The 25,111-nt window shown below is 36.6% G+C and overlaps 1 protein-coding gene across 4 annotated transcripts in view; it reads left to right on the top strand.

Annotated features, from left to right (window-relative positions):
- The window catches only part of Fut8 (fucosyltransferase 8), a 210,528-nt gene that overhangs the window by 25,398 nt on the left and 160,019 nt on the right, over window positions 1-25,111 (top strand). For all 4 annotated transcript variants that reach the window (XM_041658252.1, XM_041658251.1, XM_041658250.1 and 1 more), the window contains exon 2: window positions 22,640-22,733. The gene's annotated coding sequence lies outside the window, so the exon portion shown is untranslated. The remainder of the gene's footprint in view (window positions 1-22,639; window positions 22,734-25,111) is intronic.

Below are 25,111 nucleotides of genomic sequence, written 5' to 3'. Positions count from 1 at the left end.
ACATACATACATGTAGTCACACACAAAGGAAAAATCATCAAAAAAGATAAAGGTGGAGACTCTTGGTGTCAACTCTTGCCTTCATACACACATGCAGTTGTGTCCACCCTCCCCGCAACCAATTAAAAGAGGCAAAAATATTGAATGCTAGTTAGGATGTAGAGAAAAAACAGCTCTTATACACTCTTAGTAGGAATGTAAACTGCTTTTAACTTCTGTTTCTTTCAGTGTTGATTACTTGTAAAACAAAAATGTAAACATTTACGTTTTAATATTTTAAAACCTACTGCAGTGTAATCAGGAAAGAGATACGCTTTTTTTTTTGAGTAACATAATCTTAGTTGTTTAATACTGTTTTTTTTTGTTTTGAATTTAATAAGGAGGGACAAAAAGATTGTTTTCTGTACTTGGATCTGTGAAGGTCTTAATTTAGACTTGCTGTCCTAACCAAAGTTCCCTCCATATCAGGCCTGTGCCAAAGAAAGACTGAAATATTTAATCCAATGTAGAGTTTTGAAAATGCAGCTTACTCAAATACGATCGTACTTGATGAATCCTAGTTGAAATCCTTAGTTCTGCCTGACCTTGATGAGCCTGGAAGACATTGTGCTAATCGAAGTAAGCAAGTCATGCACAAATACTGCATGATTTCATGTATGTATAGAATTGGAAAAAAACAAAACTCATAGATGCAGAGCATTAGAAAGGTGGTGTTTGGAGGCCAGAGGTGGTAGAAATGGGGAGATGTTAAAGAGTGCAGCGTTTTAGGATAAGTTCTGCACATGGAAGTTATAGCATTATAATTCAATTTATTCTATTTGTATACCTAAAAATGGTTTAGAGAGCAGCTCTTAGTCTCCCACCTTATTTTGCTGTGTGGTATCTGCCCCCCCGCCCCCGTGTGTGTGTGTGTGTGTGTGTGTGTTATATGCATGCTTGCTCTGCAGATGCATACGGAAGCCAGAGGTTGACATCGGGATGTCTTTCCTTAATCACTTCTTCATCTTACTTTTTGAGAAAGCATGTTTACTGAACCATGAGCTTACAGTTTCAGGCAGTCTGGGTGGCCATTGAGCCATCTAGATCTCATTGTCTCCATTACTCTCCCCCCCCCCCCCCCCAGTGCTAGGGTTACACAGGTTCATTGCTATTGCTATGTTTTTATGTGGATGCCAGGGATCTGAAATCAGGTTCTCATGCTTTTACAGCAAGCACTTCATCTGTGGAGAAATTTCCCTCGTCCCTTAAATTCTCTCTCTCTCTCTCTCTCTCTCTCTCTCTCTCTTTCTCTCTCTCTCTCTCTGTATGAGACTATGAGATGGCTATATTAACTAACTCGATTTAATTATCCTATGATGTGTATATTTGTCAAGACATCATGCTGTATATCATACATGTATAGTTTTTATACTGGCTGCAGTGGCATGTGTGTATAGCACAGCTATTTAGGTGGCTGAGGTGGAGATTGCTTGAGTTTGAGGTCAGCCTGGGCAATGGAGTGAATCTCCGCCTGTCTATCTGCCCTCTCCTTCGGAATTTAAAGGTTTTTTTTTTCTTTTTCTTTTCCACTCACTGTGTATGTAGCTGGCCTTGAATTCAACTTCCCAAATGCTGGGATTGCAGTCATGAACCACCATTCCTGACTTTAAGAATTTGTTTTCAACTTTTACATTTTATGGCATTTGTGATTAGCCTCTTAAGGTACAAGTATTACTGAGAATTTTGTTAGTGCATGTGAAAAACAAATAAGGCACCATAGTAACATCAAGGGATGAGCTAAATTATAGTCCAGATAGCTCACTTGCTTTTTTTTTTTTTTCTTCTTGACAGGATTTCTCTATGTATCCCTGGTTGTCCTGGAATTCACTTTGTAAACCAGACTGTCCTCAAACTCAGAGATCCCCTGCTTTTGCCTTTCATGTGCTGGGATTAAAGGCATGTACCACCACTTCCAGCCAGATAGTTCTCCCCTCTCCTTTTCTTTTACTTTCTTTTTCTTTTCTTTTTTTCTTTTCTTTCTTTCTTTCTTTCTTTCTTTCTTTCTTTTTTTTTTTTTTTGGTGTTTTAAGTCAGGGTTTCTCTGTAGGTTTGGAGCCTGTCCTGGAACTTGCTTTTGTAGACCAGTCTGGCCTCGAACTCACAGAGATCTACTTGTCTCTGCCTCCCAAGTGCTGGGATTAAAGGCATGCACCATCACCACCCAGCTTTTTTTTTTTTTTTTTGGTGGGGTAGCTAGCTCACTTTTAATGAGTGACAGCTTCATCTGAATGTAACTGAGAAGAAACTTCCTTAGTTGTATAATAATATATAAGTATGAAATCTCATAGTAATTATTTTAGACTCAAGATAACAAAATTAGAATTATATTTTATAATATAATCAATAATCATACCCATTACTTACAGAGAAAGAATAAAAGAGCTAAATTGTCAGTAAGTTATACAGAAATAAGTATATTTATACAGAATTTTCATTGTTAGTTTCTTAGTTTAGATTGTATTTAAAAATTTTTTTAGACTTGTTTATGTGTATAAGTGTTTTGCCTGCATGTATGTATGTGTACCATGTGCATGCCTGATATTCTTTGAAGTCAGAAGAGAGCATCAGATCTCCTCAAATTGGAGTTATTGATGGTTGTGAGCCAACATATAGGTGCTGGGTATTGAACCTGAGTTCTCTGCAAGAGCAACAAGTACTGTTGACTGCTTAGTCATCTCTCCAGCAACTAAATGGCTCACAACGACCTGTAACTCCAGTTCCAGAATATCCAACATCCTCTTCTGGCCTCTGTGGGTACTAGCACAGAAATGGTACACTGGCATATATGCATGCAAAATACGTAAGATAAATTAAAAAAAGAAGTTAAGGTGCAGGGCTGAGGAGATGGCATAGTAGGTGAGTTCTTTGCTGTTAAGTACAAAGACTTGACCTTGGATCTCCAGCACCCATAGAAATTGCTGAATGTGGTGGTACACACCTATAGCAACAGTTCTGGAGGGGCAAAGACAAGCAGATCCCATAGGCTAGCTAGCCAGCTAGTTTAGCTGAAACAGTGAGCTCCAGCTTCAGTGAGAGACCAAATAATAAGGTAGACAGCCAGCTCTGTATGTGCCTGCATGGGCTAGCTCACACACAGGCATGCGAATAAGATAGAGATGGATTGAGGAAGTACACCCTATATACTGGCATCTGGCCTTCAAATACAAGTGCATATACCCACACAAACATATACACCACAGAAACACATATACATATATATGCACATTCACACAATAATATAAAGCCCTTCAGGTCAAGATCTTGTTAATATTTGTAAGCTTATGGCTTAGTATGGTTCCTAACACAAGGTGTACACTGAATAAGTGCTTTTTACAATTAGGTTATTTTGTTGAAAAAAGATTTTGAAAAGATGAGAAGGAAGTTGAAAAGACTTTAATTTTCCCAATTTAAGAAAAATTTACAAAATTCCAATATATATTGAACTTGAGTACATTTTCTACCCAGTGAATTGAAAACCTTTGCATAAATGTTCATTGCTTATGATGCCAGTGTGAAATTCTGTGTGGTAAATGATTCTGAAAAGATACGAAGTATAGTTTATGAAAGAATTTCATCTCATTAACAGGCTAAGTGCTCTAATATTAAGTGTGGTCATCTAAAACTGGGTATATAAGCATTATTAACTAAGAAAATGCAAATTAAAATAATGAGATACTATTTCCTAGCTATTAGAATACCAAAGGTAAAGAAACAGGTAAACAAATTCTGACAGTAGCCAACTAGAGCAACTAGAATGCCGATGTACTACCAATGATAATGAATAATTGCACAGTGATGTTGGTAATTCCTTACAGAGCCATCATGTGAATGAGCTATCCCACCCTAAATATTTACCAGAGAGAAATGGAACACATGTTCACAATTATCAAAAACCAGAAAAGTACAGATGTCAGTTTATGAGTGGATAAACTGTGGTAGGTCATGCAGTGAAATAACTTCACAATGAAGAACAACAGACAGTTTATACATTTTGCAGCTTGGATGACTCTCAGAGGCATTATGCTTTGTGAAAGAAGCTAGTCTCATTATTCCATTATATGACATTTGCAAAAAGACAAAACCATAACCATGACCAGATCATTGGCACTATAGTTTGGTTGTGCTAGAACTGTAGGACCGTGCCATCTTGCCTGACTTTAGAAGAAAGCTTTACAAATATTCCAAGAATTGGCATAACCATCTGGGTAAAATTTACCATTTATTGATAAACTGCTGTTCAGTCGATACTTGTTAAACATTCAGTCTGTACAATGATCATACTTACAGCGCATTATTTTCCCTGTTATAGATGTGAAGATTGAAGTATAGAGGTATTAGGTAGTATGTTGGTTCACACAGCAAGAATCTTTTAGGGCTGGAATTAATTTTAAGAATGTCAGACTGAGACATTCTTTTATTTATTTGTGTTTTTATAAAAAGCTTTTAAATTGTAACATAAAGCACAAATGCAGAAAACACACAAATGAATATTTACTTTATGTATTAAACATTTAGAACAACTACCCAGGACTTGTCAGCTCTCCCACAAGCTTCCTATGTATCTTATCTCAGTCATAAGTACTTCCTTTTCCAACCACGGTCTCTATTTTACAGTAATATGTATTTTTATACATGTGTCCCTGGACATTGTGACTTAGTCTTTTTCTTTTTAATTTGGTGTCTTTTGAACTCTTAATCTATGTGTTCCCTTCTTCTCTCTCTCCTTTCTCTTTTAATTTAACTGCTGAGCTCTGGGTTTACAGTTTTCCACAGACTGAATTATTTCTGGTTACATAGGATAGTATAACTCAACATGTATCTCTGTTTTCTGTATGCTCTGAAGATTTCCAGCTGAATCCAGGTATGATTAGAATTGATGTGATCTGTTTGTAAAACCTGAGGAGGCCTGTGATGTTGGATGACTTTCTGATATGTGACCCGTTAACTCTTCGTGGGGTTGAAAAATGGTGATATTCTAAATCATTCCTTCTAAGAAGGATACTTCCATAGAATACTCTTATTTATTTATTTGATTATTGGCTAGTAAAATTCACAAAGAGCATAAACGTTGGCATCTTAATTTTTGTTTACTAAGGTTGAAGATAGTGAATTTATTCCCCGAGTTTAACCCTTTTAAGGTGTTAGGTGCTGTCTTGTTTTGTTTTGTTTTAACATCTCATTAATGTCCATAGTCAGACATACTTAGATTTCAGTCCACTGCATTTACTGTGGCTAATGAAAATGATATAGTTCCATCTTTGAACAGTGAGCATATTTAAGACATTCTGAATTCTTTAGCACAGCACTTCTCATCTTTGATAGAATTGTATCACAAGTTGTTCCAGGGTTATGTTGTAAGTTTTTGCTGATTCTGTGAAAGCAGTTATTTCTCCAAAAGTTCTTGGCCATGGAGATTATTCTGTATTGGGATACTCGTTCAAGAATAGACTAGAACCACCAGTAAAAAGAACTTTGGTTTAGCTTAAATAGTTCTTAGGTATAACTGCTTCCTTTCCCAGTAGCAGCCACTGTTTTTGTTTTTATGGTGATGTCTGTATTTTCATTGTTCAAGCATGTGTCCCTAGACACTGTGACTTGGTCATGAAAAACCTTCTGAATTTAATAAACATTTGCTGAATACATATTAGTCTGTGAATATCTTTTTAAGGCCACGATTTGTACTTCCCCCCACTCCAAAGGTATGGTTCCTAGGTGCTCACTATGTAGTGAAATGAATAAGATTAGGCTTTGGTAGCATGCCTTGTTCTTCCTTACATGAGTTTTGTAACTTTGAATATAAAACACTTCCGAGGGGCTGGAGAGATAGCTCAGTGGTTCAGAGTACTTGATGCTCTTACAGAGGACCCTGGATTGCCTCCCAGCAACTGCCTTTAACTCCACTTTGATGAGTTCTGACATTCTCTCTTGGCCTCCTTGGGTACCTGCATGCAGGTAGTGCACATATATACACTTAGACACATACGTAGTCATATATATAAAATAATAAAATTTACACATAAAATGAGTAAAATCTTAAACTTTACATCTTTATATATAAAATGGATTGATAGCTAATTTACAGAATTTCTAAGACTTCAGCGGAATAATTTAAATATATCAACTTTATAGCTGTTAAGTTGTATATATCTAATACACTTACTATAATTATTATTACTGTTCTCATTGGGCTCATATTTTTTCTTCAAGTGATTTTCTAATCATATTTTACTTAATATTGTTAAACCAAGTGCATGGAATATATATATATATATATATATATATATATATATATATATATATTAATTGGTGACTGTGAACACCTTACCAGCATGGTATATAGCAGTACTGAATTAATTTGACAATATAGACTTTTCTGCCCCAAATAAATATAGCATTTGTAGCTTCATATGTTAGCTAATAATTCAAACCATAATATTTGCTAAATTGGCTTTTAAGCATTGCATTTTTAGTTTGTGTTCCCCAATTGTAAGTAGACAAAGTTAAAGATATGTTTTCTATAGCCCATTAAATTAACTTGTGCTATAGTTTTTGACTTGTAGGCACCATAGAGTTAAGTACTCTGCAGAACGGAAATTGCCAGTGTGGAAACCTTTCTCCTGCTTTATTCACTTGACTTACGAAGTGAGTGATACGATGTAGAGGAATGCCACCTTCTCTGGTAGCAGTCCTTGATTTTCCTGTCGTTGTTCCTGAATTCTGATTCTGCTGCTGAATGACGGCCCCTCTGCAAGGCTGCCATGCCATTACCAGAGCATCCCTGCTCTCATGGGAAGTGAGACAGAAAATATCCTATGACCATTGCCTGGAACTCAGTATATAATAAATATATGTACATACATTCACAACTCATTTAATGCATTTTGATCAAAGCTACCTTCCTCTCACTCTCCAGCAATTCCTTATTTATCCTTTCCCTCCACCTTCCCTACTACTTCCATATGCTTTTTTAAAAACCTCATGGAATCCCGTTAGTGCTATTTGTATGTTCACGGGTATAGGACCACCAGCTGGAGCATTGAAAGTCTCCCAAAGTTTGTGTCCTTGAAGAAATCTTCCTTTCCTTCCCTAGCATCCATCAATTGCCAATAGCTCTTCAACTATGGGTGACATTTCATGAGCCCCTCTCCTCTTTGTGCTGGGATTCTGGTTGGTTGATCTTTTGCAGATCTTGTGCAACCAGTGACAGCTGCTGTGAGTTCATGTGGGCAATAGTGCTGTCATGTCTGGCAGATACGGTTTTCTGTAGACATCTACTAGCTCTTGCTCTTATAATCTTTCTGTTCCCCTCTTCCAGTATGATCCCTGAACCTTGTGGGGAGAGGGTGTGATATAGTTGACCATTGAGAGTCTCTTATTCTTTGCTGATTTACAAGTTGTGGGTCTTTGTATTAGTTGCTCTTTACTGTAGAAAGAACCTCCTCTGATGAGGGTTGGGAGATGTAATAATCTCTGGGTATGAAGATAATAATTTAGGAGGCAGTTTATTACTATATCCATTTGGCAGAATAGCAGTATTAGGACCTATGACCTAAGCAGCCCAGGGTTTTGGCACAATTTGTGGTACAAGGTATGAGTTTCATCTTGTAGCACAGACTTTAAATCTAGTCAGAAAGTGCTTGGTTACTCCTATGACATCCATTGGAGTACCGACAGAAGGCAGAACACTAGTTAGGGGCCATTGCAGGGCTTGGATTTTGAGGGAAGTGGGATAGAATGCAGATGTTAGAAGGGGAAAGGGGAATAAAGGAACAGGAAGGGTTAGTGGAGTGAGGGATGACAGGACAGGATAGAGAAGAGAGTTTGAGGAGGGATAACTAACACTAATGACCTTGACAGAGCCATATGGAAACCTACTGCTGTAGAAGCTTCTTAAAACGAATACATTTACATACATAAAAGGAGTTTACATGCCCTATAAAGGGAGGACAGTGCTTCCCCTAGGTTTTATAGGTTATCAGCTAAAAAGCCCAGAGACAGGTATGTGTTGCCTCTTTTTGAGTTGTCCTATAGTCACTATATTACAGACTATTACCATTGCACTTAGTTACCCTCCGAACTTGGTGGTAAGACCCTGCTGTGGAAGTCAGCTCATACTTGAGTCATAGGACATGGAAAAATCATGCTGGCCCTGGCCAGGAAGCCCCATCATTTACTGGCTAGCTTCTGAATTGCTGGAAGGTGCAATGCATGCTAGTGGAGTAGAAAAGTAGGCTTACCCCACTTGAACCCTGTGAGCTGCAACAACTGGTCTGGCAAGATAGGTCTACTTGTGCAGCAGGGCATGGATATTTTTGTGGTTTTGTCCATTTATATTGATATAACAAAACCATAGTCCGATTGTAAAGAACAGACGTTTATTTCTTACAGTTCTGAAGTCCATAATCAAGGCCTTGGCATTTAGTGTCTGGTGAGGGCCTACCATCTACATCATCACAAGGAAGAAGGGGCAGAGGGGTGAAGGAGGGATAATGCTGCGAGAAGAGAAAGGCCCCACTTCATCAAACCCTTTCATAAGAACCTTAGTCATATCGATGAACAATCTGCCCTTCATGACTTACTTTTCAGCCCCACCTCTTACTTATTACATTGGTCATTCAAGTTTTGCATATGAATTTTGGGGATACATCCATAGTATAGCAGATAGTATTTCTGATATTTTCTTAATGACTGTAAACGTTAATCTGTGTAAAGCTGCTAGATTAGAAAAAACTAGTTTTGGAGTCTGATCCAAGTACAGATTCTAGCCCCACCATTTCATTTATAAGCTGAATTGTTTTTCATAACTGTAAAACAGTGATGAGAACTGTGTGGTTAATGAGGTTTTAAGTCATTTAACAGTAGTTCTTGTAAAGTGCATATTTAGCTAACACACTTGGCGAGCTTTAGGCACTCAGGAGCATATCATCAGAGCTTGAAATCTTGGTGGTGGTTCTTACACAACTTGGCACATAAGCATTGTCTGACTTGCACGTCTAGAATTATGTTCTAAATGACATAGTAGTAAACAGAGGAGATAGTGTATGTGGGTATCTCATTGACGGTTTCAAATAATGACTTGCTTTAAGCTTTCCCTTTTAGAAATTAAGTTCTTCCCATTAATGAAGCTCAGGTAGCAAGTGAAAACAGTGGGCAATACAATCTTCTATTTATGCTTCAAATTGTTGTGATAGTAAGCTTGGTTTGGCAAGATTTTTATGGAGGTATTGTCTGTATATTTCTCTCTGTCTCTCTTTCTTTTCTTCTTCTTCTTAAGGTAGAGCTTCTCTTTGTAGCCCTGGCTGTCCTGGAACTCACTCTGTAGACCAGGCTGGCCTGGAACTCAAAGAGATCTGATTGCCTCTGCCTCCAGAGTGCTGGAATTAAAGACACGTATCACTACCACCTGGCTATTTTTTTCTTTTTATAAAATAGTAAACTTTTGAAATGCATGTACTATATACTTTTATGTCCTAAAATTAGTTTTAAGTTAGTGTACGAAGTAATGTGTTTCATTATGGCATTGTTTTGTTCTTATTCACCACCACTTTCCTTGTTTCCTCTCTTCCTCTTGCTGCTCTTCCCATTAGCACCACACCCCATCTGCTTTCATGTATTCCATGTAACGTGTATTCTATTACTTCCTCCCCCGTAAGATCTCTTTCCCTTTCTCATAGTCCTCCTATGCTTTCATGACCTACAGACACACACACACACACACACACACACACACACAGAGAGAGAGAGAGAGAGAGAGAGAGAGAGAGAGAGAGAGAGAGCGCTACACATGAGGGAGAACATGAAGTATTTGTCTTCTTGAGTCTGGTCTTCTATACTTTTGAAATGCAGGCATAGTTTATCAGTGGTCAGTGCTCACCTAAAAACTCTTTCATTGAAACTGAAATAGAAACCTTAGAATATAACTGAAGATGATAACTTTTTATGTGAACACAGAAATGAATATAGTTTAATGTGTTTACAGACCAGTTTCAAGTTAACCTACATGCAATTAAAATGGATAATGCTCCTAGCCTTGAACAGTGAAAGTGATTTGTGTCCACTAATAAATGCTTCATTTAATTGATGTTATTTGGCTAAGCAGTAATAAATAGGAAATGCCTAGAGTGCATTTGTTGATGGATAGTAACATACTTAAAACATGTAGCTGCTTGTGTGGAACATGAAGTTAGGAGGTTGCTTACTCTTCACTGTCTACCATTTATTTCCTCTTGTTTCCTTTCTTCTCCGTATTCCCTCCTTTGTTTCTTTCCCCCTACTCCCTGTCTTTCTCTCTCGCATTCTTTTCCCTCTCATGCATTCCTCTGTTAGTGTCTTCTGAGATTTTTAAATCCATGGAAGATTTCAAACATACTAAAAAATACAGGAAGTCGCGTAGCAGACTTTATTCATCTCTGAAATTAAACAGATAGTAACTTTTGTTTTGCAGTATTTCTTTTAGTTTTCTTTCTTTTTTAAAGAGTAAGCAGAAAACTAAGGATATTGGTCTGCTTTTCATTACATTATCCTCAGGTCTTTGAATAATGCTTGGCTTATAATATGTATCCAATAAATTTTGGTTAAAAAAGTGAAAATGAAAACCAACAGAACTAATCAAGCATCAAGGCAAGAGTGCTTGAAGGAGAGTGATCCGGTGTTAGAGATGAGTGTTAATAAAAATGGGACAATCTGTGAGCCTTTGATAACCTGGGAGGCCCCAGAAAACAGTTTCTACCTTAACACATTATCACTGGAGAGTTTATATAGTATTCAAGGGTCCAGGTTCTAGAGACAGATAGCCTGGAGTCAAATCCCATTTTCCACTTAAGTGTGTCATTGCACAAATTGTTTTGTTCCAGTTTCTTCTACAAAGGAAGAGTAAACTTAAGGATTTTGAGAGTTAACTGTACAGACTTATGTAAGGGAAAAAAGTGTCTTGCATATAGTAAATGTCACATAATTGTTGCCTTCTCTTCTAATATTATCATTACATGATGTCTCCGGAGTGACTGTATGACTATATTCTGATTATATATTATTGATTGAATAGGAGTATAAGCAATTGTATTTTCTTTCTTAAATGTTTAGATATATTTCATCCAAAATCATTCAGCATTCCTGTGATAGTGATGTATTGGGAATACAGAAATTCGCAATGAGAAGATATTTAGGGGTTCTAAAATTTCCGGTAAGAACAACAACAAAAACAAGTTTAATCATTGACTAAGGAAAATAATGTTTTAAGATAATTCACAGAATCAACTTAATTACATTCAAAAAGATCATTTGCTTTACTTGCGTTGAATTAAATAGAAGCTGTACTACTAACGATGGTGATCCGTTTTCTTATTTCTTGATCCCTATTCTGTGGAAGTTTAGTGAAGTTCTCTGACAGATCAATTTATTGCTCTAAGGCAGGGTCTCACAATGGAGCCTAGACTTTCTGTTCTTTTGTTTTGGCTTCCTGGATGTTTGGATTACAGGCCTACAACCAGGCTTCAACTTAAGTTTAGATCCATTTTACATTATTAAAACTTAGTGAGGGAACTACAAAGAGGTTTGTTATTGTTTCTGTATTGATACATACTAGAAATTAAAACTTAGAATATAAGGTAGAAATTTTGGGAGGGGTCAGAGCTTTGAATATGTTATAAAAATGCTCTACCACTGAGCTACATCTTCAGCCATTGATCTTCTCTGTGTGTGCATATGTATGTGTGGGCACATATACACATATGTGGAGGCCCGAGGTCAATGTCACATGTCTTCCTTAATTGGTTTCCATTTTATTTTTTTGAGAGAGGTGGTCCCACTGAGCCTGGAGCTTACAGATTGGGCTTTACTGCCTGGTTGGTGAATTCCAGGATCCGACTGTCTCTGTACCTCCCACGTTGGGGTTACAGAACTGTGCTCTTGTGTGTGACATTTTGTGGATGCTAGGGATCTGAACTCAGGTCCTTAGGCTTGTGTGGCAAGCACCTGACTGAGGTGCCTGCAAAGACCAGAAGAAGGCATTGGGTCCCCTGGAACTGGAGTTACAGATGGTTGTGAGCTGCCATGTTGGTGCTGAAAATAAAAATCCTGCTTCTGAAAGAGCAGCCACTGCTCTTAACCACTGAACCATCTCTCCAGCCCCCAGCTATTTTTTTTTTTTTATTGAGACAGACTCATAACTGTGTTGCTAAGTAATCTTGAACATACTGTGTAGCCCAAGCTGGCCTTGAACTACCAGTTTTCCTCTCTCTGCCCTCCAAGTGCTGGGATTAGAGCAGATTCATTTTGCATTTAAATAACAATTAAAAAAAAACCAAGTAGTTAAAAAATCAGGTGTGGCATCATTTTACATTGCTGTTTAATGTCATGCTTAATGGAAAGTACTTAGATTTTTATATCTACTTCTGGGTTCAGTATATTCCAATGTTGTATTGGTTGCACTGTGCAAAAATATCTCCTTTCATATGCGGGTAAAACTGGGACATGGGAATTATTTTAACAACTTTTAAAGTGATTGATTGTAGATACTTTAAAAATTTCTATCTTAAATTATCAATGACTTCATTTTTTATTGTGCTAAATTCTGTAGGGATGTTGTATACTTTGAATAGTTTTAACTGTGTGTGTGTGTAAGTAAGTAAGTGCAGGTCCCTGTGGAGTCCAGAAGAGAGTGTTGGATCTCCTATAGCTATAGTTAGAGGCAGTTGTAAGTCGTTTTACATGGGTGCTGAAAACTGAACTCTAGTCCTCTGCAAGAGCAGTGTGTATTCTTAACTGCTAAGCCATCTCGCTAGGCTGCTTTGAATAGTTTTGTAAGAATAAGTTTGGGTCATTTGGAAAATATTGGTTCATTAAATTGTATAGATATTCCAAATACTTATAGAGTATTAAATATTACACTTGTTAATAGCGTCAGTCTCATTAACATTTCATTAAAAAGGAAGGCTGTCAGGTTGGTGAGATGGCTCAGTGGGTAAGCATGCTTGCTGCTGCTAAGCCTGAGGACCTGAGTTGAGCCCCTGTTTTCTGAATCTACTTAGTAGAAGGAGAAAATGGACTTCTTCACATGCACGGTGTGGCACGTAGACACACACACACACACACACACACACACACACACACGAGTTTGGTGTCACTACCTTGGTTTCTATTAGCAGTTCTTCCAACTTTTGCTTTTGTATTGATAGAAATGCTAGCTGCAGAAACAGTAAACAGCCCAGTATTACTGTAGAATGGTTTTTCCCTGTGGCTCCCCAAAATGATTTTAGGAATCCTAGTGGGTGGATAATCTGTAGTAAATTTGTGGATATATTTTTTAGTTTTTAATATCATAGGTTTGAGTGGTTCTTTGGATCTAAGTTTAGAAAGCAAAGTACAATTATATTTGTTAGACGTTTTGTCCCTCAGTTCTGAGGTGCTAAGGAATTTGGTATTGGAGTTTTGAAGCTGGAGGAAGAAAAGGTGAAGGATTCTAAACCTCTGTCTCATCCACACTAGAATAAGAACACTCTATTCTTATTTTCTTCTTCACCGGGGACTGGTTAGGATTTTAGTTGAAATGAGGATTAGTTGTTTAGAAACAGCTGGGGTTTGCTTTCATCCTGCAGATTATCAGTGTTATTTGTGTATGTGTGTGTTCAATCATGTGCCCACTTTTTTGAGTCTCTTCTGTGTGACAGGAATCCACTGGATCTGTGAATGAGTCAGAGAGGAAGACATAGACAGACATGATCCAGCTCTTGTCTATGTGTTCCATCAGATTTTGGAATTTATGGTGTAGTAGAATGTTTTCTACCCTTCAAATGGGTCTCGTCTGCATTTCTTGTTTGAGTATTCAGATTTTCTATAGTGACTTTCAAATGTGTGTGTGTCTGTGTGTTTGGTGTTACGTTTTTAAGACATTGCATTGCCCAGTTATCTTGGGACTCAGCCTTGCTATCTTGGGTGACCTTGACCTCAACCTGTGGAATGCTGGGAACACAGGCATCATGTGTATTTGTAAAAAAATTACATGCCCCCCCCAAAGCTTTTGTAATTTTAAAATGATTCAAAATTGGAAAAAGAATAGTGCTAACATGATCCAATAATTCTTCTTTCATCCAGTTTCTAAATATAGTGCCACATTTCCTATATATTATATATAATAATTTTTATTGTATACATTATTATTTTTCTAACTATTGTAAAGTTAGTAGATTCACTAAAGCTTTAGTTTTATTTTATGAAGTCTGGGACTTTCTCCTGAACTAACCAGTGGACATTGTTTACAGATGTTACATTTAATCTCTATGTATATTTACTAAATTTTACTTAGTCTATCTATAACTTTAAATTTCACCAATTGATCAAATTATACAGCAAAGGTAAACAATGTTTCTCCTAGTCCAGGACCAAATTAGTTCTCATTGTTTTGTTTTTTTAGTTGGAGAAGTAACTTTGCCTTAGATGACACTCCCTTTTTAAAATGTAGGCCTAGCTCTTTGCTACTATCCTTCAGTTTACATTTAGATGTTTCTTCTCTCTAAAATTTGATTATGTATTACAGCTGAGATACCCATAGAAGTTAAGTATGTCCTTCTCAAGATGTTAGATCTGGAAGCCTTGAGTACTGTTGTAGTGATGGTAATTTTAATTATCTACCATTTTTTTCTTTGTAATTAATTTCTCCTTGTGAGGAAATACTTGAAACTATGTAAATGTCTGGTTTCCCCATGGACTTTGTTATTCTGAAATGGGAATTTCTATTGATCTATTTTCTGGTTCACTTTTTTCTTATAGCATCTTCAATTTTTTCTTAAGCTCATGCAATTTATATTTTAAAAAGATTTATTTATTTTTATGTGTACTGTTTTGCCCGCATATTTATTTTTATTGCATGGTGATAGGAGAACATAGGCTTGTTTTTCTACTTTATTTAATTTATTGAGACTTATGACCTTAAATATGTCAGGTGTCTTAAAATGATGTTATTTTCTTTATCAGAGTCTAAAGTGCAGGATCATAAATAGAATGTAATAGTGTCTTATTTGTTGATTATATTATTTACATCTTGTATTATTTTATCAAATACTCAGTTTCTCTTAATTTCTCCTTGTATCTGGTATAGATTTTTACTTTTTAAAGCTGTGACTATGCTATTTTATGAATAGAAAATATTCAGATGAGACATAAATTAGCATAGGTAATATAATACTACACGTTTGTCTTAACTAAACTTAAAAAATATGGAAACAACAGAAATAGTGTTACAGGTCAAAATACCCTGACGTATTGATTATTCCTTTCTGTCTTCCGTGGTAAGGGATAACATTGCTTGAAGATTGTAGCAAATCAACCAACCAAGTCAAACTTAAAACAGCAGAAGATCAGTTGTTTTGAAGCATACAGACTTGAAAATGGTAGTGGAACTAGTACAGGAAACCCTAAAATCTCCAAATGGTGTTTGGATATAGGTGAGGGGTGCTGTGATAGGTAGGGCAGGAGGGTCGTGAGCGATTCTCACACTGTTCAGTCGAGCTCTAGAGCCTGGGAATGGACGGCCCATTGAACAAACACTGGTGCATCCCGAGGGCCAGTTGTTCTGCTCTGTTCCTACAGCATGTCACTATTTGCCAGCTAAGGTTTAGTGTAATAATAGGTAACAATGAGACAAATTCTATTTGATAGCTACAAAGCATTTTTATTTTATACAGAATATTCTAACATACGATTCTGCTATTTTGTCTTTGCAGTTGCCTCGTGAGATAGGTAGGAAGGATATTGGTGTGAAGAAATATCAAACATAATATGTTTTAAGATAGTGTGCTAGAATTCACTAAGGGGTTAAAAGATAAATGACAGGCTCATTATAGTGTGCGGAGTGTTGGAGATGTGGTGGGAAAGCAGGCAGTTACATGGTGTGGCAAGTTAAAAAAGGCTTCAAAATTCAAACTGTGCCCTGGGGGAACGCTGCAGGAGTGGTGGTGTTATAAGTGATGGGAATTTTGGTATTTTGCTTTCTGATTTCAGATTAACTGAGAGGATAATCACTATAAAAGGATGTTATCTATGAGAAATTGATATAATTTTCTTTCTTAGTTTTTCAGAATTCTTATTTGTATTTCAGGTGATTCTAAGACTTGAACAAGTATATGACTTAAGGATGACAGAAGTCACTTAAATTACTTTAGTGATTTTTCAACATAGTTTGAAGAAGGAAAAAAGGGAACTAATTTTGTAATATCATACAGAACTCAAAATTAAAGACACGTTTACTTAGGTAATATGAGCAAGCATTTAAATGGGTTCCATTAATTAGTGCTAAAATAGACAAAATTTCACAGGTAAAGTTGACCTAGCAATAATTAATTCTTATTTTTCTGTGTCCCTGGGGGGTTGTATATTGGGCCTTATTAATGGTAGGCAAGTGCCCTATGACTGAATTGTATCCGCAGTCTTTAAATCTTTGCTTTTCATTGTTGAGACAAGTTTCTTAAGTTTTTGCGATAGGAACTTGAATCCTTCGCAATCTCAGACTCTTGAGTAGCTGGGGTGATGGGTTTGTACCCTGAGGCCTGACTTAGTACTGTGTTATTTTAGCAAAGTAGATGACTTCAGAAAAGGAGAGAGAATAGCAAATTTGTTTCTAACTTCTTATTTGACTCTAAAATAATGCTGTCAGGGCACTTATAGGATAGCATTTACTTACTAAGAAATGTGGATTTGACAATCTTGCAATAATTCATCTTTGTTAAAATATTGGTGGGATAGACTTTTCAGATTTTTTTTTTTATTCCTAACCCATTAGGCCATTTGTTTATTTGGTTTTAAAGACAAGATCTGATGTATCCCAGGCTGTCCTCACATTTGCTGTTTATCTGAGAATGACCTTTTAAGCTACTGATTCTTCTTCCTTTATCTCCTGAGTGCTGGAATTACAAGTAGATACCACCATGCCTGGTTTATTTGGTGCTGGAAATTGACTTGGCCTCATTCATACTAGGCGAGCACTCTTTCACCCACTTTCGTTGTTATTAGCATGAAATACTCTCTTCCCCATGAATATCACCTCCCTTACCTATTTTTCTTTGTAAAAATGGCTCTATTGATATACCAGACTCACTGGAATATTAATGCTTTAAGAAAAGTAGGAAATGGAGCAGCACACCATCAGCAAGCATCACTATGGTCTTTGAGACGCTCTCTCATTCGGTCGTCTCTTTTAGCCAGGTGGACTACAGCGAGGGAGCACTTATGTTCTACTTTACTACCTTTTATGCCTGAGCCAGCGCAGTGTATGTTCATGCTCTATTTAGGTTGATACATTTCCAGTAGGGAAATTACATATAACAAGCAGCATCTTGTGGGCTGCTGCTATCAATCTGGGTAGTCTCATCCATATAATCTGTAGATACAGTCTCAATCTAATCCTCTCTGAAGTCAGACTTTTGCGATGCCTTAAATAACCCAAGGACCATTGATTTTGTAAGATTCAGTTGTGACTGAGTCATAGATAGCTTTTTATTTTAGACATGTTTACAGTCTTTTACTCCTTTTGAGAGATCTTTTATTCTCAAAAATGGCCAATTTTACTTCAGACGGTTTTTTTTCTGTCATCTGTTAAATATGTAATTTTCCCATGAGTTTAGTTTTTTCTTTATTTCATATGTGGTTTTATGTTTCTTTTTTTTTAAGATGAGGACTTATCATTTCTCTAAAGATGAGCACCAGTGGATCAGTTGCTGTTTTTCTCTTCCAATCTAAGATTTGTTCATTGTAATTCACAGTCATTTTTCTTTCTAACAATATGGGAAAATGACTGACAATTCACCACCACAGACTGAATGTAAAACCTGTGATTCATAACTTCCTTTTCTTTCTTTTTTTTGCATTTCATCAAAAAGGAAATAGTTCATATTTTGCCATCACACAGATTTAGTTTTAAAGATTTCTTTTTTACCTTTGGCCAGATTATAGGCAAATTTCATAATACTGGACATGGATTCTGTGCTGGTTTATTTTTTGTAAACTTGATACAAAATGACCAATCTGGGAAGAAAGAATCTTAACTGGAGAACTGGCTCTGTGGACCTGGCCTTGTCTGTCAGGCATTTCTTGATTGTTGATTGACGTGGGAGAGTCCAGCCCACTCTAGCAGGTGTGCCTGGGCTGAACAACAAGGTCGCTGGGCAGACAGGGAAGCAGGCCATCAAGTAGAGTTCCTCCATGATCCCTGCTTCAGTTCTAGTCTCAGCTTCATTATAAAGTAAACCTCTTTGCCATGTTGCCTTTGGTTTGAATGCTTATCATAGTAGCAGAAAACAAACTAGAACACTAGTAATAATCTGCGGTGTTCCCTCTTAAATGAATAACATCTTTTATATATTTGTTATGAACAAGTATGAGATCATATGTTGCGACCTTGGTCATAGATATATTTTTTTCCCACTTTAAGAAAAACCACAATATTTTGTCTATTATGGGGTTTTTATATTGTCTTTTTGTTATTGTTTACTGTTGAGTATTCCTTGAACAATGATTGTATTTGCTTATTTCATAAATCATATTTTTCTATAAGTTATTTTGTATGTCTTATACATCTTTTTGTTTCTGATGTGGTCATAATTCCTGGTTTCACATGATTCTTATCTCAGTGATTTCTACATTGTATTCAGTTGTGCTTTTTTGTGATAATCTCCATTTGCTGTAAAGAAGAGCTTCTTTGATGAGGGGTGGTAACTACACTTATCTGTGAGGATAAGGATAGGACTTAGTGTAGTTAGGAATTCATGCTGGTCTATCAAAGTAGTGATAGTAGATTCTTTTTATAAGATCCATGACTTTACTAGCCTTGGGAAGCTGGCTAGATTCTGAGACCTGGCATATTTTCTCTCCTGTTAAGTGGAAATGACAATTTTTATTCATTCATTCATTCATTTATTTATTTTCTTGTTTTTATATTTCTTTCTTTTTTATCTTTTCTTGATTTTACATCCTACCCAAAGCTTCCCCTCTTCCCAGACTCCTCTCCACCTCCCCATCCACTCCTCCTCTGCTGTTTCTCTTCAGATACGGGCAGGCCAAAGATATCAGTCAGCCAAGGGATATCAAGCTTCAGTGAGACCAGGCACCCCCTCCTCCATCACGGTTGAATGAGGCAATCCAGCAAGTCGAAATGGGCTTCAAAAGCAGGCAACACAGTCAGAAACATCTCCTGCTCTCACTGCTAGGAGAACCACTTGAAGACCAAGTTATATAGCTGTAACATATATGCAGAGGGCCTAGGTCAGTCCCATGCAGGCTCTATGGTTGTCAGTTTAGTCTCTGTGAGCCCCTGTGAGCCCAGCTTAGTTGGTTCTGTGGGTTTTTCTTGTGATGTCCTTGACCCCTCTGGTTATTACAGTCTTTCCTCTCCCTCTTCCACAGGATTCTCCTAGTGTTTGGCTGGGGTCTTTGCATCTGTTTCCATCAGTTACTTAGTAAAGCCTCTCTGATGACAGTTGGACTAGGCACCAATCTATGAGTGTAGCAGACTATTGTTAGGAATCATTTCATTGACTTTTTTTTTCCCCTCTGTGTTTGGTTCTATTCTAGGTCTCTGAGGGTATCCTTCTTGTTCCTTGTTCTTTTTTTTAAAACTGATTTTTATTGAGCTCTGCATTTTTCTCTGCTCCCCTCCCTGCCTCTCACCTCCCCTTCACCCTCTCCCAAGGTCCTCATGCTCCCAGTTTACTCAGGAGATCTTGTCTTTTTCTACTTTCAGAAATAACAATTCCTAAGACACTACCCCCAAGCAAAACTGATTCCTGAAAGACAAGTAATAAATAAGCCTATGACTGCTCTAGTTACTGTACTGTATTTATACTTTATATGTCTATGAAGAAGCTTCTTGAGATTGAGAAATAACCCCCCCCCCCCAAAATTTAGGGAACAGTATAAAAACCTGAAGCTCCTAGAGATAGGAATAGGACCTTAGCCCACCAGACAGAATTGAAAACTGTAATAGCCATATATCTGGTAGAATATCTGATGACGTTGTGTGTATGTTTACTTGGGTCTTTTCTTCTGGATTTTTACTAATATATGTAGTCTTTTTCTCTTGTCTTCTAGAAGATATGAAATACATGTATAATGACATGGATTTTATTTACTGTGTTTTAACTTTAGTTTCCTATTTCTATCAAGTATCAATCTAGGTTGGTTTTGATTGATTTTTCTCTCATTAAGGCTCTAGAAATTGTCCTTTATAATTTTTTAAAAAATTTACTTAGTAATCAGTTGATACTTACTAAGCATTAAAAAAGAGATTATAAATTTTACCTTGTGGAGTGTTAAGTATTTCATACTTCTATAAATATTCCTGAGTTTCTCTGGGATGTATTCACATTTTTTGGAAATTTCTTTCTTGGGCACTGCTTCTAGTCTTTGTTAATGGTTCATATGAGGTAAAGTTTGCTCCATTCTGAGCCACAACCCTTCTGAATGCCACATGCCCATGAAGAATGAGGTTTTTCCTTTTTGGTTGGTGGTTACAGATGTTAGAATGAAGATTAGATTATCCTTCATGGCTTGTTTTTTAAAGAACTCTCGGGGTCATGATAGAGCAGTCTTTATTTGTGGGACATTTTATTCAATGTATAATGAAAACCTCTGTTTTTGCTTAATACTACTCTCATTGACAAATGCTAACCTTGAGTGTGCTTTTACTCCCTTGATTCATGGACATGTGCCTAAGTGTGTGTGGATTACTATTAAGTCTGAGATACAAGTGAACCCCAGTATAGATAGGTAGCTTTTGTTTGTTTACAAAGCTCTTTGTTTTCCAGTATCTATTCTAGAAAACCTTGCTGCTTCATTATAGTGAACTTGGATCTTTGCTTCTTAAGAGTAAGCACATCTCTTATGTTTTGTTTGAATATGTCTGCAGTGGTATATAGAACATGTCTCAGCACAAAGACAAAGTGCTTATAGAGACTATCTGGTTGTTTCAATTTTCAAGCAACATAGATCACACTAATTTTTGTTCAAGATCTGGAAAGTGGTGTGTACGTGTGTATGTGTGTGTGTATAAAACTTTGCAGTCATTTACCATCAGAAGATAAATCTGGTATCAGTTATTTCACAATGGCAGTAGACATAAGTCCCACACTTGTAAATTATTGTGGAAAGTTGACAAAAACTTCTAGGTGAAGTTTCAGGAAGGAACTATAGTGGATCTAGGTACATTTTAGATTTCATGTTTATGTAGCAATTGTACATTTATAGTCTTTTCAGAGTTACTGTTTGTCCTCTTTAAATTGATCTACTGGATGAGATAATGTAAGCAACAATGCACTATACAAAAGGATTTGTGTTTAGGGCAATTTATTGAAGGTTCTCATAGCGTGTTATCCCTCAGAACTACTCTTGGAAATTAAAAGTATTTGGGATCTTGATTGTACAGGAGGTTAAGGGATGGTGCTCCTTGTAATTAGTTCTAGTTACCAAAAATCAGTTTCTGTGGACTTTGGTATCACTGGAGGAAAAGCCACTTTTTAATAATAAATGTCATTTCAACTTATCACAATTAATGTCATTTCAAGAATAGCCACATGTCATAGCACAATAGTAGGCGACTGAGAGATATTGCCACAGAGCGAAATGTTACTGAGTTTTTGTACTCAGTGACTTACACACACACACACACACACACACACACACACACACTGAATGTTTATTAAAACCATTTCACTTGTTTGTGACTCATACTGATTCTTTACCATATGTCAAACATGTAATAGGTGATGGTGAGCCAGCAACAAAGGTTTTGTAATTAGAAGATTATATATAACATATAAGGTTTTAATATATATATTAAAACAAAGGTTTTCTAATTAGAAGATTATATATAATATATAAAATAGACATATGACTATGGCAGCAAATAGTCTAACAAAGATGAACGGAGTATAGATCTTAAAACAGTTTTGAAAAAGCTGATTTATGTAGTTTAACTGTCAAAAAGTAATACAAAAGAGTTCAGAAGAATTGTGGCTCAGCAGTGGGCAAACCTTAGATCATAAGACCCCTCCAAAGAAAGACTAAAAGCAGTACTCAAAAAAGAAAATTCCAAAAAATGTGAATAAATCCCAGAAACAGTTTTTATAGGAGTATGAAATTACTTAACACTCAACAAAGTAAAATTTGCAGTGTCTTCTGTATGCCATCATTGTATGATGACAGCTGAGAATAATACGATTGTTCTGTGGAAAGCAAGCAGATTAAATTAGAGTGGAAGTTTGTGTTGGAGGAGGAAGAAACAAAGATGCAGAACTAACTGAGGTGTTGGGGGTGTAGATTTTGAACTGTAAATTGGAAAGAGGGATATACGTGACTGGAAGGGACCTTTGTGGGGCTGGCTTGTTTTGGGGATGGACTATGAAGCAAATTAAGACAATGAGTGCAACTGAGTTTGGGTATAATTTGCAAAATGAAACTCCATTCCTTCTTGGCATTTGGAAAATGGTGGTTGCAGAATTAGTTAATGCAGAATACAAACATTTACTTATGATTACCACATGAAAGTAAATAATAAATATAAAGATGCTAAGTGAAATTTGAGGAGGGTGAATTAATTTACTTTCTTTTATTTTAGGTTGCTGTTCTGGCTTAGGCCGTCTATGACCTTGATTGTGTTTTCATTCAAGATAACTCCTTTCCATCTTTATTGATTAACTGAGCAAATTCAGGTTAGTATAATTTTGTGAATAGCACTTTTACATTTCCATTTTAATATTCTGAGACATGGATGATATTGTTTTTAAAGCTTCATGTGTACGTGCCAGTGGATTAGGAAGGCCAAGTTAGTCTAAACTCTAGTGACTTGTTCATTAGTTGGGAAATACTTGCTGTTTGCCTACTAAGTATAATCTGCTTTTCATAAACACATAAGCAAGTTACTTTTAAATGGTTTTGACTTTCAAGCTTTAAACTTGGTAAAACAAGATGTGGCCACGTTTTCTGTATTGAACCTTGGGTATTATTGTGTGGCATAGTTGGTAATGCAAATAAACTCACCTTAGAAACTTCTTGATATTTTAGTAACTCTTTTAGGACTGTCTACACACGAACAGCTCTACTTTAATGCTAATTCTAAGAGTACTGGCATAAATACTCATCACTACAATTAAAACAGTTCCATGAGCTCCCAGCTTTACTCATGTTGTTCCTTTGTAGGTAATCCCCGACCTTTGAGCACAATCTGTAGCAATTTGGATCTGTTTTCTGCATGTATAGTTTACCTTTTCCAGTATGCTACTTTAAGTGCAGTTAGCTAGTATTCAGCTTTTGAAGTTTTCTTCTTTGACTTAATATAATACATTTGTATGCTATTCATGTTTCTGTGTATATCAGTAGTTGCTTTTCAGTTGTGTAGTGGTATTCTCCTGTGTGGATTCACCACAATTCGGTTATCTATTTACTAGTTGATGGACGTTTGGATTATTTCAAGTTTCAAGTGATGGTAAAGCTTTCAGACTCATGCATTTAAAAAGATAGTATTAATTCTTATTCTTTATTAAAATAAATAACTTTTTTTTGTTGTTAAAAGAGACCATACTGATTTAACTGTTACCTTTTCAGTGGGGCCTATGATTGCATTTTTTTTTTAAAAAAAAAAACAAAACTTTTTTTTTTCACCTGGGCAGTGGTGGTGCACACCTTTAATCCCAGCACTTGGGAGGCAGAGGCAGGCTGATCTCTGTGAGTTCAAAGTCAATCTGGTCTACAAGACCTAGTTCCAGGACAGGCTTCAGGAAAACCCTGACTCTAAAAACCACAAAAAACCCGAATTCCCTGCCCCCCCCCCCAATCCTGTGTTGGGTATTGAAATGAGTCACTTGTACATGCTAGGCAAGGCCCTCCTTTTTTTGTTGTTTTTTGAGACAGGGATTTGCTATATAGATTAGACTGGCCTTTTGATCTGGCTGATCAGTTTTTCTGCCTTCACCTTCTAATTGCTAGGATTAAAAGCATGTGTCACCATGTCTGGCTCTAAAAATGTTATTAAAAAGAAATTAGAAAAAAATTCAACAGACAATGGGTAGGGGGAGAGACCTGCAGCTTATGGTCATTTTGTGTGTTCAGTAAGAGAGCCATTTATAGTTGTTAAAAGTAGACTGTAGTGGAACTTGCATTGTTTCCTTATTTTGTTGAGTGCAGTGTTAAATCAGATATGTACGGGTAGAATAAGGCTAAAGTTACCAGTTTATAAAAGTCATATAAATTATAAGCGATCTCTGTTCTTAAAATTTTAGTTAAAGAGGACAGAAGTTTAGCATGGAAAAGTTAATTAGACTTTTCCTGAATGGACATTTGAGATGAAAGTGAATTAAACAGCTCTACTTGGGGAAATTAATGATTTCAAAAGTAGCTTGAAAAGCTATTTGAATATTTGTAAGGAAGTTGTTCTTTATTTGCTATAGAAATGAAAAGATCTTGGGAAAATGTAATGCTCCGAGTCAGAGAATGCTAATGTTGCTTGGTAGAGATTCCTGCTATTATACGGGGCACTGTAAGTGCCGCTGTTTCCATTCCTGAATATTTTTACATGAATTTTGTAGCTTTCAAAGAATCTCTGTGCCACATGCTAGTGTTAGTTCTATCGTGCTATCAGGGAATGTTTCTTTTTTCCTTTGAGAGAGTGAGTGTATGCGTGTGTGTGTTTGTGCCATTTGGGCAACCCTGGGAGTGTAGAAGGCAGCAGATACCTTGAGGGAGGAGTTGGTGCTCTCCTTTTATTATGTAGGTCCTGGGGATTGAACTCAGGTTATCAGACTTGGCAGCAAGCACCTTTACCCACTCAACCATCTTGCTGGCCCATCAAGGAACATGTTTTAAATAGATAAGCACAGTCAGAGTACTTTTGAGGTTGATTCTTTTGACATAGAATACAGCTTGATCATCCCTAACACGAGAATCTAAAACTCAGTATTCCAAAATCTGAAACCAGTATGACAGTGTAAGTACAGAATTCCACACCTCACTTCATGTGTTACGTCAAATAAAAACACACATATTAAAAATATTAATGCAGTTACTTTCACGTTACATAAAGGTCTGTATGAGA

Source organism: Microtus oregoni, unplaced genomic scaffold (assembly GCF_018167655.1).
Source record: "Microtus oregoni isolate MIOR12 unplaced genomic scaffold, Mior012 000009F_ref0000495, whole genome shotgun sequence".
Classification (NCBI taxonomy): domain Eukaryota; kingdom Metazoa; phylum Chordata; class Mammalia; order Rodentia; family Cricetidae; genus Microtus; species Microtus oregoni.
The sequence above is the reverse complement of the archived record's forward strand: the minus strand, read 5'-3'. Positions and strand labels throughout refer to the sequence as shown.